The 16020-nt window shown below is 32.4% G+C and overlaps 5 pseudogenes; 3 read left to right on the top strand and 2 right to left on the bottom strand.

Moving 5' to 3' along the window:
• Positions 1–6479: 6479 nt before the first annotated feature.
• Positions 6480–6599, bottom strand: LOC116431178 (5S ribosomal RNA; annotated as a pseudogene).
• Positions 6600–6792: 193 nt separating this feature from the next.
• LOC116431172 (5S ribosomal RNA) lies at positions 6793–6912 on the top strand (annotated as a pseudogene).
• A 765-nt stretch (positions 6913–7677) lies between these two features.
• LOC143174290 (5S ribosomal RNA) lies at positions 7678–7798 on the top strand (annotated as a pseudogene).
• Positions 7799–15489: 7691 nt separating this feature from the next.
• Positions 15490–15609, bottom strand: LOC116431179 (5S ribosomal RNA; annotated as a pseudogene).
• Positions 15610–15802: 193 nt separating this feature from the next.
• LOC143174288 (5S ribosomal RNA) lies at positions 15803–15922 on the top strand (annotated as a pseudogene).
• Positions 15923–16020: the final 98 nt, after the last annotated feature.

The following is a 16020-nucleotide window of genomic DNA, read 5'->3' as shown; positions in this document are numbered from 1 at the left end:
AATCAGTGACGAATAACAACAGTTTCGCGTCGAGGTGTACATTTCTATTTACATGCTTTTTGGTTATTACTTGGTTCAAATTAAAGGTGAATACCAAGCTGATAGGTATACAAATTTGATTTTCTTCTTTTTGGTTTTTTTAAAGTGTCGAGTGTGTAGGGCATTTTGGCAGAAGGATGAGCACACGGATTGTCATAGATGATCGTTTTTGATTTTCGAGTATCTTTGATATTTCTTTGGTTGGTCAGCGAATGTTACGCTTTAGTATTATCGATTTCATTGTTGTCCATATGTAATATTATTTTTCTGTTGTTGATATCGGATAAATGCAGATATGTATTGAAGATTGGATTCTTTTTTCTTCTGACTTATGACTGGTGATAAAATAATTGTTATCACCAGTAACCTTTGCTGAAAGGCAAAGGGTTAAATCAATGATGGAGCTTTCAGCAGCTACCAAGAAGAGACATCTTGTGGCAAATTTTAATCTTTTATCTTAACAAGAAGGATACAAGTAAAAATTGGATTACTTGTTCTTGCTTTATGTTCCTAATATGACTAATATAAATAATATTTTATTTATTTTTCTGTTGAGTGTTACAGGTATTGTAACGTGTTCATAGTTTTACAGTAACGATATGTTGTTACAAATGTTGACCTTACTTTTATCTAGATTTTATAATTCATTGTATAGTACATAAACAAATTATAAATTGATTTCTCCGAAGTTTCTTGAGAATAAAATGGATATTTTATTAAAATGAATATTTTATGAAAACTGATTGTCATCAAAATAAAGTAATATTTTATTTGGAAATAAAATATATTATTTCAAAATATCTTTATTTTAGTAATATTTAACTCTTATCAAGAGTAAAAATTACTATTTTTACTCCGCACTTCGAACTAAATTGTCACAACAATGCGAAACATAGCACTTGTAAGGTTTATGCGATTTTGAGGAAGATACAGAGCTCTACCAGTATTAAAAAACTGATAGTAAGCGATTATTAATTTTGAAAAGCATAAATTTGTTTTTATCATATCCTAATAGGATAACTGTATCAAAGAAAATATTGAAGAAAATGATGGATTTACTATAATATGTTTCTTCACAGTTACCATAAAAATGTAAGAAGAATTCAAAATAACAAACCTTGTATATATTTGATGAAAGAAATATTTTTTATGTCGTTAAAATGTTTTATATTTTCTTACATTGTTTTCTTAATTTTCACTTTCATTTGCTTTGTCAAGTCACTTTGACTAATTAACGATTTAATTTTCTTCACCAGTTTTCAATTAACCTGAAGATAAAGTAATTGAATGTTTAAGAAAGTAAACTTCATTAAGCACTATGAAGGGTGTTATTTGTGTTACGGGCAATTGATGTTTACTGGCAATAAAGATGAAGTTCTCAACCAGATACTTAATGGAAATTCAAATATTTTATCATTCCATGCAACACTTTTTTAATAACGTTTTATAAAATGTGTACCTGCTTTACTTTTCGCTTTAATCCATGTAAAAAGTCAGAGAACGCTTGTACGCTTGTAAAATAAATGGCGAGACTCTCAAGCTTTACAGAGAGTGACTGATGCCCTCATTCGTGCTAATTTATTGGTGACGTTAAGTAGCGTTGCAAGATAAACGACAAATAAACGGTTCGCTTGGTGCATAAAATGATATCGGCTAGAAATGTCTTCCGATAAGAACGTACAGGTAATCGCGATTATTAAAAGAGGACAGAGATGACGATATTAAACGTTGTTTAATAATTAAATGATGTGTTGTGTCAGGTATCATTTAATACTGTGATATTTAATCTGTATTATTTACCAAAAATGGTGCAATATATTGCTCACCATGAAGTTAATTATGAATGAAATTTGCAATTAGCTGTACATGATTAAATTCACAGTATTCATATTCAAATTAATTTTTGTACCGATCATAAACGTTTTAATAAACCAATTTCTTTATTAAAATTGCTCAAATTGTAATTTGCATATTACCAATTTATTAAATATTACAAAATAAAGCATGCGGTTATTAAATTTATCAAATGAAAATATTGTTGCACATGAAAACATCTAATGAAAAATGTAATTATCCCGTTAATTATACAATTTAATTATCCGAAATAATTATCCAGTTCCCAAAGCTGCTTTATCTAATAACTGTTAAATCCTGGATCATTAAATTATTGCATAATTAAATTTTGTATCGGAAATGCCAATAAATTCTTCATTGTTCGTTGACATAAGATTATAATATAATTGTCATTAAAAACAAAAGCTAACAGCAAAAATTTCAGAATAATATTTTAGTTTAAATGTTTTCTTTCTTAAAAATGTATATTCATTTTAGTAAAAAATGTTGTACTTTTGGGTATTGTGATGGGTATTGTGCAAGACATAATTGGTATAAAAGTAACGAAGTTTATTAACAAAAATAATGAGTCAAAATTGTGAACAATATCGAATAATGGAGCTCCTATCCTTGCGATTTTTCTGTTGAAAGAAAACTGTCCCACCAAAATAAGTGCATACTTCAGCGACATTTTTCACACGTCTCAAGGACAAGGAAAGTTCCATTCTTGAAAGGGTGTGGAACCCTCACTCACAAAGGACTGTGCATCCGTTTTGTATCACTTTACCCTAGACAGATCACGAGGAAGGCTCCTCAAACCTATCGTGTCGAAAATTTGACAAAAAAGAGCATTTCGATTTTAGTGTAGAAAAGATATTATTAAAAATATTTTTTAAACCAAAATCGGAACGCTGTTTTTTTTAGATATTTTTAATAATATCTGGTATGTAGATATATCACTTGATGAATTTACAGAACGCTACTGAAAGTGTGTATTGTAAGGAACAAATAAAAAAATTAAATATAATTTATTTAAATTATAATAATTCTGTATCAGATGTAAAGTATAATACATGTATGTAACAAATTTTCGAATAACATAATAGTTTGTATTGATTATACGGCGTCAAAAATGTTGAACTGCGATTAGTATTAGAAACAGAATAAATAAAACTATATTAACAAATTAATATCTATAAATTCCTTTGTTATATGATTTCTCGTTTTATATGCAATATTGTATTATCGAAATAGATTTGAAATATTATTGATTTGCAGGAACTTGATTTTGTAAATAAAACGTTGACTATTTATATAGTGATTTATTTGTCATTTTTACAAAAGTAATGTCTCCCGCTTTCAACGTTTGTTCTGTTCCAGACCGTGAGTACAGTCTCCCATTTACAAAGTGTTAAAGTGACCGTGTTGAAACATCTACTGGAAAAATGCAAGCAACCTTTTCACGGTTTCTGACTGCCAGATACTTTCGGATGCTATGTTGGACCATTCCATAAATAATACAGTTTTTCATACTTCTTCCATTTTTAAAAATTAAGATGAATAAAATCTTGTTTAATTTAAAATGTATTCTCCTACATTATCTATTGATTGTAGATTTAAAAAAGTTTTATTTATTTTAATTTTTAAAAATATAGGCGTATAGAAAACCGCATTATTTATGGTATAATGTATACAATATATACGTGGGCCGTTCAAAGGTTACTAGAAGATATAAAAAAACAGAGAGGAAATTGAATTAAACGATTTTATTTTAACATAGATATACTTAATTTAAGTTAAATATTAATAGGTACGTAAGTACTTCATAAAATAAATAATTCATTTTTGAGAACTTCTTGAATGCCCTATGTATACTATTTATTACATTTACTTAATATTTTAAAAGATACTGGCACATATGTATACAATTAAATTTAGTATTTTTAATATATTTACAATTACCTTCATCTTCCTTTATTTCGTCCAATTTATGCCTATTTATAATTTATAATATATATTAATATAAAATTTGTATTATAAATACATATAAGTACAAATAATATATATCATTCATCTTTGTACAAATATGTTATAAAAATTGCGTTTCTTTTATGAACTAAACATGTTAATATAACATACAAAATACATGGTTTGTCCAATAAGTATCGGGACTGTAGTCATGAAAAAAAATTTAGTTAAAAAAGCTGTACATGGATTTAATAATCTTCAAAATATGACCCCTCTGAATCAATACACCATTGCCAGCGCTTTTCCCATTGTTTACACGCCTTCTGAAACTCGGTAACTGCAAGGCTATTTAGACATTCGGTCAAAGCTGCTTCAACTGCCTCAATCGTTTCGAAACGACGACCTTTCAGACTCCTTTTGATCCGAGGGAACAAAAAGAAGTCGGGGGGAGCCAAATCTGGACTGTAGGGTGGTTGTGGCAACGATGCTACGTTGTGTTTGGCCAGTACCTCCCTTGCAATTAGCGACGTGTGGCTCGCCGCATTGTCGTGATGGAGCATCCAGCTATTGGCGATTTCGTTTATTCATTTCCTGTTTGTCCGGCAGGCACAAACTCCTTGTGAACCACACCTTTTGCGTCAATGAAGACAATGAGCATCGATTTGACTTTTGATTTGCTCATGTCGGCCGTCCAGCCTGTTGTTCGTCTTTGACGTCTTTGCGGCCATCTTTGAATTTTTTATGCCACTCAAAAACACGCATTCTGGACATAGCGTCGCCCTTATAAGCCGCACGGATCATATCAAAAGTATCCGTAGCAAATTTGTTAAGTTTAACGCAAAATTTGATGGCACAACGCTGCTCGATTGTTGGCTGCATCTTGAATCTCGACGCGTGCACGAAACACGCTTCCACTTCTGCTGGGATCTTCACACTCCAAAAGTTCGGAAACAAATGAACTTGTCATCCTAGTATACCTGACATCACCCCCCATCAATTTAGCCCCTTGAAACCGCCCGCCATCCTTTGCCGCTGGATAGAAAACGTCAGTCCCGATACTTATTGGACAAACCATGTATATGTTCACGTTATTTTCTAATGCTACAAAATCAATATTAGAAATAACCATAAAATACAATTAACAATTAATGAAAATATATATCATACCTATCTATTTATACACAACTCACTCCTGAAGAGATTAAAGATATATTTACTTTGTTAAAGTTTTTAATACATATTTTAAATATATTTCACTTATTATCTACTAATGTTTTCAGCTTATTTTATTTCATTGCCCCGTGGATATTTACTTTCGCTAATCACATGTGCTTCTAGTATTTCTATTCCAGTTTTCAACAGTAATTACTCCATCGTGAAACTGAAAATGTGTCGCGCTAATTAACACTTTGGCAAGTGCATACTTCCTTTGATCCCGTTAATCCCTGAACTTTTTGACAGTAAATTGGGCCTATGATCAAACCTATGTTTCTGCAATCAGTGTTTGCGTAGCGGGCCCTTTCAAAGCAGGTTTCCTCGCAAATATGTAACTTTGGGCAATGATCAAAACTCCCAAAAGAGACACCTGAAATTCTATATGAATATAACATATACGTTTGAACGAAATAAAAGAGGTTGAAAATGATTATGGAAAAGATGAAAAATAAAACAATATTGACACGTGATCACTGAGATTTAACGTTCAACGGAAATTGTACTCTGAAATGTTAATACCACTGTCTTTGAATAGGTTGATGGACTGTTCCGCCAAATAGCTATTTTCATTCATTTTAATTTTCACGCATTTAATATTGAAAAAACGAACTCATGATGATTTTAACTTTGTATTATTAAATTATATTTTTATATTTACCTCGTAAAGGTAAAATGATTAATGTTATTATTTCTCTTCCCATATGTATATCATTTTCAAATAATTTAAAAACTCACGTGTTCGTTCCTGTTTTGTTATTTCAAATAATTAAGTGAAATCGCATGTATTATTTATCAAATACGTGATCCTTTATTATTCCTTTTTGACATAAAATATTTTCGTGAAATGAAACAGATTGCATTTATTACAGCAGAAATGCGAAATAAACATCGGAAACATTTGTAGCTGATATATGTAAATTATTATCATGAAATATGGAAAGTAAACATCAAATAATTCCCGGAGACTGTAACGCAATAATATTGTAACAGTGGAGTGCACGACGCCTTGAAATCATACAATAACATGTCGATGAACATACATTTGCAAATATTTTCGAATCCAAAGCTGAGCAGTGGTTAAATAAATAGCGACTTCAAAATACATTGTTTTTAAAATTTATTAATCCTTGAAACACAGATGATCATTTTGCTTTATGATACCATAGAATTCCTATTTTATGCAGATTTTAAAGAGCAATATACATACTCTTAACTGTATAAGTTACAATTACGTATGTATATATATATATAAGTAATGAAATATACTTGCACTTTTTTTAAACACGTTAACTTACCTAATCACAGGTGATGCATAAAAAGCAAAGATAATATATATAAATTGATATTTCAAATTTCATTTAAGATCTGTAGTTATAGTTTACCAAAATTTTCTCCTGTTATTATTATTTTACAAAAAAAAATTATGCCAACATCACGCGGTATTCCCAGGCGGTCTCCCATCCAAGTACTAACCACGCCTAGCGTCATTTAACTTCGGTGATCGGACGAGTACCGGTGCACTTGAGCGCAGTTTGAACGTTGGCGGGAAATGCAGTTCATAAAAGTGAAAAAAATGGAACACAAACATTCTCAAAGTGAAATCTAATAGATCTCTAGAATATAATGTTATAAGTACAGACTCACAAACGTGAACTTTGTAATTTTTTTGAAAATATATTAGAACTTACCCCGTGAATTTTTGTGTTCGTTTTCTCCGCTTTATAAACTGCATTTCCCGCCAACGTTCAAACTGCGCTCAAGTGCACCGGTACTCGTCCGATCACCGAAGTTAAATGGCGCTGGGCGTGGTTAGTACTTGGATGGGAGACCGCCTGGGAACACCGCGTGATGTTGGCATAATTTTTTTTCTATAAAAGTCGAATGCAAATTTTTCAACACTACAATTTACAGACGTTAAATGATTTTTGAAACATCAGTAAAGACCTAACATTTTTTCTTTTAAGGTAACACCTTTGGTCAGATACATTTTTATAAAATTTCTTCAATACATTAAAACTTCTTTCTATACAATAAAAACTAAACTATGCAAAAGTTAAATAAAATAAGAAAAATTAACAAGAACAAGAAAAACAAGAAAATATTGTATTTACAAATACACATCTTAAGTATTTTAGTCCTCTGATAAAAATTATACAAACATGTGATTTCCGAGATAGTTGCGGGAAACATTTGGTACCATGACATAGAACTGTGTATACTGTTGCTTAGAAGGCAGCATCTGAATGGTCTACGGGTCGGAGTGGCCGGAGTGCAATGAAGACCGCCCATTGTCTCACGCATTAACGGTTCTAGCATACGCTTTGCCGAAACGGTCCCCCTTTTATCTTTAACCTACTAACCACGCCCAGCGCTACTTGACTTCGGTAATCGGACGAAAACCGGTACGTTACAACGTAGTTTGAACGTTGGCGGGAAATTTGTTTCATAAAGATGATAAAGTGGTGCAAAAGTACTTACGGAGTAACATGTTATATATTTGAAAAAATTATTACATTCATTCCTGTTACTGCGTATTTACATTTTTGTATTGTAAAAACTTATTAGATTTCGTTCTGTGTACATTTCTGTTCTATTTTCCTTACTTTGTAAACAGCATTTCCCACCAACGTTCAAACTGCGCTCAAGTGCACCGGTACTCGTCCGATCACCGAAGTTAAATGGCGCTGGGCGTGGTTAGTACTTGGATGGGAGGACCGCCTGGGAACACCACGTGATGTTGGCATATTTTATTTTTGTTTTTGAAGGAAAAAAAACAATAGAAATTTTTACTAAACCAGAATCTGCATTCCTTTACGTTATTTATCCACCATTCGTTGTTTCAAAAAGCAAATCATTATATGAAATTACAAATTTCTGTATATATTTCTAACTTTATTCAATTTTTACATAGTTTAGTGTTTATTTTAAAGAAGAAAGACTCTATACAGGTATTTGAAAAACTATATAGATATATATCTGACTATTAACGTTATATTAGTTGAAATTACTTTTACAAACAAATTCTCGACTTCAATTTCAAATTCTCAAAAGTTCCGTTTCACTTCATCACATTCGGTCTCGTTTCCGTCCTGTGTTATTATCGTGCGCCAATAATGATCATGCGCCGAAGGTCGAGGTGGCCCGAGCATCGTGAGTGGAAGAGTTCCCTTGCTCCTGTGTACCTTTAGCTTGTCGGTCAATGGAGGTAACGTGAGACGCGTATAGTACAGAGTTAGGTTTAGAATTAAGCACAGTTATAATTCTAACGGCGCATTTTGGTATGAATAATCATTCTTTTTAGATACGGGTGATAATAAACACGTTTTCAGTGAACACAGGCATGGTATGATGTCATGATAGATGTGATAGCAATAATAATGGTAGCAATAGTAGTAATAATAATAACAGTTGTTATGAATGTTTAGGGCGTTTAGTAGGGTAGGATGTAACAAAGGTATACGATAAATGGATATTCGGATATGGGAGATTCTATTGTGCTAACCATCGAAAATGTTGCCTTGGAAAACAAGCGGCGGAAAAGGAGCTGCATCTACTGAGGCAGTTACCTCGCATGCTGCTGCCATAGCTGAGCCGGAGCATTTGATGGCCGTTTACGAGCAACACACTGGGCGTGCAGCGATAACACCCTTCTATGGATATCGCACCATTTTATGATCGTATGAAAGGCATTTTTGAAATAAAATCCCAGCGCTTTACGGGCATTAAAGACTACATTGTGATGTTTATGTGTTCACTTCGTTTCTCAGTCTTTTCGTGGAGAACTTTGTTCCCGCGATAACAAAAGCTCACTGACTTCCAAATAAAAGCTATCGCGCATTTCCCTTAACTGAACATTGAGTGAGATCTTTTCTTCTTTGGTAATTGGCATGAACGAAATCGCAATCCGTAGGCGGGATATTGTTCGGAAAGGGATTAACAATGTGCACAGTGAGCAATTATTCATTAGGATCGTAATACAGAACCTTTTGTCGATTGCTTATACAACGCGGAACGGTAAAGAAAAATGTATAGTAAAAAATCGAAATGCATTGAAAAGTTGTTTTATCCTCTTAAAATTTCTGCGAAAACGTGTTTTAATTATCGTGTATTAAAATAAGTTTGGAAATTGCTTTAAACAGAGGGAAGCTGTTAGCAAGTCATGAATTTAGAAAGTATTTTTGATTTGACATTCATATGAGTAATATATGCAACAATTTGACGGATTTCCTAAATATTATTTATATGTACCAGATTTCATAAATAATATTTTAAGAATTGTAAGTATCTTAATTTATTCATATATATATATAATATTTATGCATTTACTACATATTTAATTATACAAAATAAGTAAAATAAATAAAAAGTGTAGTAGCAAAATAGTAGACAAATTTCTTTCAAATCTTACGTGCCACTGAATATATTGGAGTTTCGTTTAAACAAAATAATGCTGGCAACTTGTTTTAACAAATTTATAATTGTATAAACAGTTGCAGTTTAATTAATGATGATCGAAAATCTGTAATGGAAACTAAATTAAACTTTTGTAACAATATCCTTTAAAAATTGACAAAAAATGATTTTGTACATATTATTATAATTATTAACCCTTTGTACTCGAGAAGTGACTCTCAGTCAACACTTGATTTAATACAACAAAACTATGAAGTTGAATATTTAGTATTTTAAATTAAACTTTGTATTGCTATAGGAAATATTTGAATAAAATAGCTTTGACGCTTCATTTATCTATGAATTATTGTTAAATTAGTTTCAAACAATGTCGTCTATATCTTGTCGAAAAAAAGTTAAATATTTTCAGTAAAAAACTTTCGAGTGCAAAGGGTTAATTATTATTTCATTATTCTACATTAATTTTTGTTAATCACGCGCTAGCCTTAACAGTCACTGGTAATATGTAAAATTAACCTTCAAATGCCACATTACGCACTGGTTCGTGATTAAGCAGCAAACATGTTAATTAAGGAAATTAATAATGACAAGTGTATAAAAAAACGTTTTTTTTTAACAGATTTACGAAGGGATAGGAAAATCATACAATACTGAAATTTTGTGTCCCTTTTGAGAAGTCACTTTTGCGGTCGTTGGGCAACCAAGTTGAACACACAACATGGTTTCCAAACGAACGTAAAGACCAGTCTTGTCGCTCCTGTTTTAATGGGTCAAGTAAATATTTCCTTGAAAGTATTTTCTGTTCCTTTATGAGTCCCGGCTGGTGCGAGGAAAAGGGACAGAGACAGCCAGGAAGCTATAATACTTTACTAAGTCCATACCCTCCTTTTATGATGGTGTAAAAAACACTTTTGACACGAACTTTTTATACTTTACGATTATGAACGGATAAAATATTGTGCAGGGAAGTTCATTTTATTTAAGATTTCAAGAAAACTTAAATTCGAATTTTCGACCAGCGATTGTTATGCTGTATATATAAGATGTTTAAAAAAATAGGTACCAAATTTTAGGGGTGTATGGTATTCATCAAAATAAAGGAATCTTAACACTAAAACTACCAGACAGGTCAAGATGGTCCACTTCTGATTCCTTCTTTTGAAATTATTAAGAAGATAATAAATGTTTCTTTGAGAAATTATTAAAGAAATTGGTTTAGCAGTACGCAAACTGGATTGTAAATTAATTAAAGCTTCAATAGGTACACCCTTGGAGCTTCTGTGAAGGAATTTCAAAAAGTCAATTTAATTGCTTAGTAGTTTCAGTATTAATAAGTAGGTCCAAAAACCATACTAGGTTTGGATTTACGAGACGTTTTTGTTATTAAAATATTACTGCGTATATTTCTCATGAATTTTGATAGACAGTTTAGTTGGTAAAGTAACATGAAAAGATTACTCATTATTCTTTGATCTACCACTAACCACAAACTACTGATTCCAGTATATTGTCTTAATAAGTTATTATTTATATTTATTAAGAAAATTAATAAGTAATAGATTTAGAGACTGTGTAACGTACCTGTTTTTTTTGTATGAAAAGAGTGTAAAGGATTATAATATTGTGGGATTTGTACTGAATCAAGGGCAAGGTTTAAAGTAAATTTCAAGTTTAATTTTAACTTATAATTAAATACTCGCAATATTCGCAATACTCTCTCAATACTCTCTCTATTACTTCGTTCGCTCCAGCTCGCAATTCTCACAAAAGACAAAAGACAAAAGACAAAAGACGGTTTTCCTCATGCATCCTTCCTAATATACTAATCACTCACTCACATTCTCGGTCAATCACCTGTCGCTTGTTTATGTTTCGAATGACCGACAGCTGACCGGTAGTTTTAACGACAGCTAGTGTTAGTGTTTCTTTTATTCGTTTCTAACTGCCGTTTTGACTTTAAACGTGTAACTTCCTACAATATTCACTTGTCTTTTAACAAAAACTGTAAATCTTTTTAGCGTGTGTATTGTTTATATATTGTCAAAATATTTCAATTAAATTTTAACAACTGTAGATATCCTATTTGTATTTGTATTGATTTGATTCTTCGGCCCTTTGTGGCTGTGCATTCTAACGTAATAAAACTGAATGTTGTTTAAAAATAACGTGCTTGTGCAACGTACTAAATTAACATCCAAAATTAATCTTGTCATTAGACAACCAATTGGAAATAATCGTCCTCCGTTATCGCATGATAACTACTTCAGGAAGTAGAGAAATAAACAATTATGTAAAAAAATGAGGAAGTTGTTTATAAAAGTGTGTTTGATTCATATTTACTTTGTGAATTGTGATTGTTTTTCGGTCGATTTAGCAATTTAAGAGAATTATGTACAGTGGATCGATTGTATGGTTCGCCATTTGTAACACAATAAGGGATAATTAGATAATTTATATACATGTTTCCTATCAGTAAACATAAACAAACATACGTTATGCTGCGGTCATTGGCAACCACATTGGGCTCACGTAATTTAAATAAGACTTTATGAACATACGTGTAAAACTACAGTTTGTAAGAAAATTACATTTGGGATAAAAAACGAATTATTAAACTTATTACAACTTATTATTATAACTTTACTTACTCATTTAACTCCTTCCAATTTCTGTTTGTGGAGTTACCTTCAAAATAAAGTATAATCACGTCTATGTATGTTTTATGGTACACTTAAAAAAACAATTAGATAAAATTACTCCCATGTAAAGGGTAACCACTTTAATTGTGAAAGAACACTCGTTGTAAGTTAAAGTTTCTCTAACAGAGAATTAAGATACAATTTCAAAATAAATGTATGCTTTTACCAAATAAAGAAAATTTATCTAATATTTATTTATCACCAATGACCGCTACTGCCAAAATGATTAATAATGTAACAAACTAAATAATATGTAACATAATAACTGTGATATTGGTCATTAATGATAGTTTCTAATATAATTTATCGTTATTATGTAAGTATTAAAAAATGTTATAAAAGGATAAACAATATTGTACAGGATGTTCAAAATTCTCAAGTTAAACAAGATGTTAAAACAACCCAATAGTCGTTTACTTCGTCGACACCGTGTACAACGATTCACCGAAGAAAGTCCAAATCGGGAAAATAATGAGATAATCGCAAAGTGGTTGGTGAACTTGAAGGGGAGGCTCATTGCCGGCGCTTGGCCGATTCGATAAAAGCTGAGGGTATAAACCACGCCCGTCGTTAGAGCTAACAAAGTGGATTAACGCGGTCGGCGGCGCTCTAGGCGTTTCATCGAGCCTCCTCCATCCTCGTCGAAGACTGAGCTTTCATTCTAGGACGGTGCATAACCGAACTAAACTTGCCGGAGCCCCATTTCCGCTCCTGTAGCGTTTTCGCGCGACGAATTTTATTTAAACGGAAAATCGACAAGTTCTTTGCGAGTTCCTCCGCCTTTGTGATACGTGTTTCGCGGTTTACCAGAGTCCTCGCGCAAACGTTTCCTTTTCACCACGAAGTAGACACATTCTTGTTAATAAACAATTCCTTGGTGGAAAGGATTTTGTGATGTTCAACGAGGAAACTGGTTCCTAGGTAGCTACACTTATTCTCTTACGCCTCGATAAAGATTCTTTTTCCTCATTGTACTCTCTCGAGGGTATAAAAGGGTTTGTGTTCTTTTTTACGTATAAGCTTATTTAAGATGCAACGCGTATTGTACGCGAGCCACGAGAAACCAGTTTTTCAAATTCTATTGTGCATAGAGTGCATCGAGGGAAGAAAGGTAAGGATAATTTCATCTCATGTTCTTATGATTTATCTATATGTGTATCAATAAATTGAGATTTGGAAATCTTTTTTACAAGTAATTAGTAGGATTATAATGTTACTGAATATTGTTATATTTTGGATGGATATGTTAGTTAAACAGTATTATTTTATGCTACAAAAGTATGGCTTTTTTTTCTCTTCTGTGAATCTTCACTGTTATATGTCATATCAACTGCATTTTCGTTAATTAATTAATTTTCGTCAGTTCATTAATTATTTTTCTTTTTTATTTATTAGTTAATTGATTTTCATTAGTTAATTAATGGATTTTCTTCTTATCTGTCAAGCCTCCTAATTGCAACCTTCATAAATATTCATCATCATGTGACACGGGGTGGTAGAAAATGCTACGGAAATCGTACTAACAGCCATGTATATTTCTTACTGACTACTACAAAATTGCGTATTTGGCTTGGTTGAGACAAGGTTCAGTTTGTACAGGTAAAATTACAACCATGCGCTGTTACAAGAATACATCCTGCAAGAGTTGATACGGGATTGTTCCCAAAAGTCTCTGATGCCCTTTTTTGAGAAGGATCGATTCCAACATTGGCAAGATCATCAGTTTTCTTTTTTAACGTCGAAAGGAAAAGCGTCCATTTCCTCAACTGTTTATTCCTCGTTAATCCAACATTTGCAAGCCCTTGACGAACATCGACAGCGTTGACGAAAGACACTGCGTCTAAATAATGGAGTCTTTCACGCACATCGACCGCCCGCACTTTCACCCAACCTGGAGATGTTATTGCCTGATACCCTCTTGACTTACAGCCAGTTTTCCATCGTTCCTTGTATTTTGTTTTCATTAGTGTGCACTTCAAATTAATTATCTACATACATTTCTATTTACGTTATATTCCTATTTACAGCTATCTTAATTAAATGATTATCGAAAATGAAGAGGCAGATATGGTAACTAATTTTTCTGTTCTGCTTTGTAGTATTCAAAAACTTTCAAATTACTAATATAACTATAAAAAAATATGTTGAACGGTTGATGAAAATCAACGAAACAGCAGATCAATAATGAATTACTTCTGACCCATATCAATGTTGTCACTATACAGACTGTCCATAAACTAATACATAAAGTTGAAAATTAATGTTTATTCAATCAAACCTCGATCTTTGGAACACTTACAGGCTAGATGATATTATTAAAAATCAGGTTAAAAATGTTTTCCCAGAACTACAGAATCGTATTACCTTTGTATTAGTAATAATAGTGGACATATTGAAAATTAAGAAGAACAATAAAAACCATAAATGTTTCTTCTTGCTAATCTTTTTATAGATTTTGTTCATCACCTGTACTTACACAGTTACAACTATTTTAAATTGCACACGGACTATATGACCACCCTGTATATGTTTTACAGTTGTTCAATACTAATATTTAATAATACTAATATAATATCTATTGTGTTAAAAAAGGTTTAACACGATTACGACGGGATATACCACCGGTAGTACATTCTTGTCTGCCCCATGGGACGGGATGAACCACCGCTGGTACATGAACTATTGTCGCGTCATAGCATTTAAATAACTGGTTACTGTAATTAACAAATTTATTTACTTCTTTATATGCATAAGAGAACTATTCTCTGAGGGTTCAAGTGTAACACCAAGGAGAAAATAAATACACACATAATTTCGAATTAGCCCCGCGAGATGGGAGAAAGTACGAAAAATTACACCGCCCCACGGCGAGGACACTAAATTCAAGCCCCGTCGCAAACGTGTTAAATATTTTCTCTATTATGTTGATGGGTAACAATGACATAGCATGCCTATAAGTTTCCCAGGTTCGGCAAGAGTTAAATAAACATTACTTTGACAGCCCATAGCTGAAAGACTCAAGTGGTTGCCAGCCGTCACTCGACGATAGATCTGTTTAATATCATTCACCCCCCTTCAGGACAGCACGCAGGCTAAGACCCCGTCATAAATCCTTCAACAGCTTAATGACAAGTTGCCATTAGTCTTTCACTTCGCTTAAAAATACGTTGGCACTGACTTATCCTACTACAAACGCTATTTAAAAAAAGGAAGATATTAGTTCCAATTAAATTTCCACCAACATTTCAATATTTATTTAATCACTGTAAATTTTAGTTCAGTGAAAATGACTTTCATTATTTCTTTATGTGAAAAAAAATTATGCCAACATCACGCGGTGTTCCCAGGTGGTCTCCCATCCAAGTACTAACCACGCCCAGCGCCATTTAACTTCGGTGATCGGACGAGTACCGGTGCACTTGAGCGCAGTTTGAACGTTGGCGGGAAATGCAGTTTATAAAGCGGAGAAAACGAATACAAAAATTCACGGAGCAAGTTCTAATATATTTTCAAAAAAATTACAAAGTTCACGTTTGTGAGTCTGTACTTATAACATTATATTCTAGAGATCTATTAGATTTCACTTTGAGAATGTTTGTGTTCCATTTTTTCTACTTTTATGAACCGCATTTCCCGCCAACGTTCAAACTGCGCTCAAGTGCACCGGTACTCGTCCGATCACCGAAGTTAAATGACGCTAGGCGTGGTTAGTACTTGGATGGGAGACCGCCTGGGAATACCGCGTGATGTTGGCATAATTTTTTTTCTAAAATAATAATAACAGGAAAAAATTTTTGTAAACTATAACTACAGATGTTAAATGAAATTTGAAATATCAATTTATATATATTAT

This window comes from Nomia melanderi, chromosome 2 (genome assembly GCF_051020985.1).
Source record: "Nomia melanderi isolate GNS246 chromosome 2, iyNomMela1, whole genome shotgun sequence".
In the NCBI taxonomy this organism is placed as follows: Eukaryota; Metazoa; Arthropoda; class Insecta; order Hymenoptera; family Halictidae; genus Nomia; species Nomia melanderi.
The sequence above is the reverse complement of the archived record's forward strand: the minus strand, read 5'-3'. Positions and strand labels throughout refer to the sequence as shown.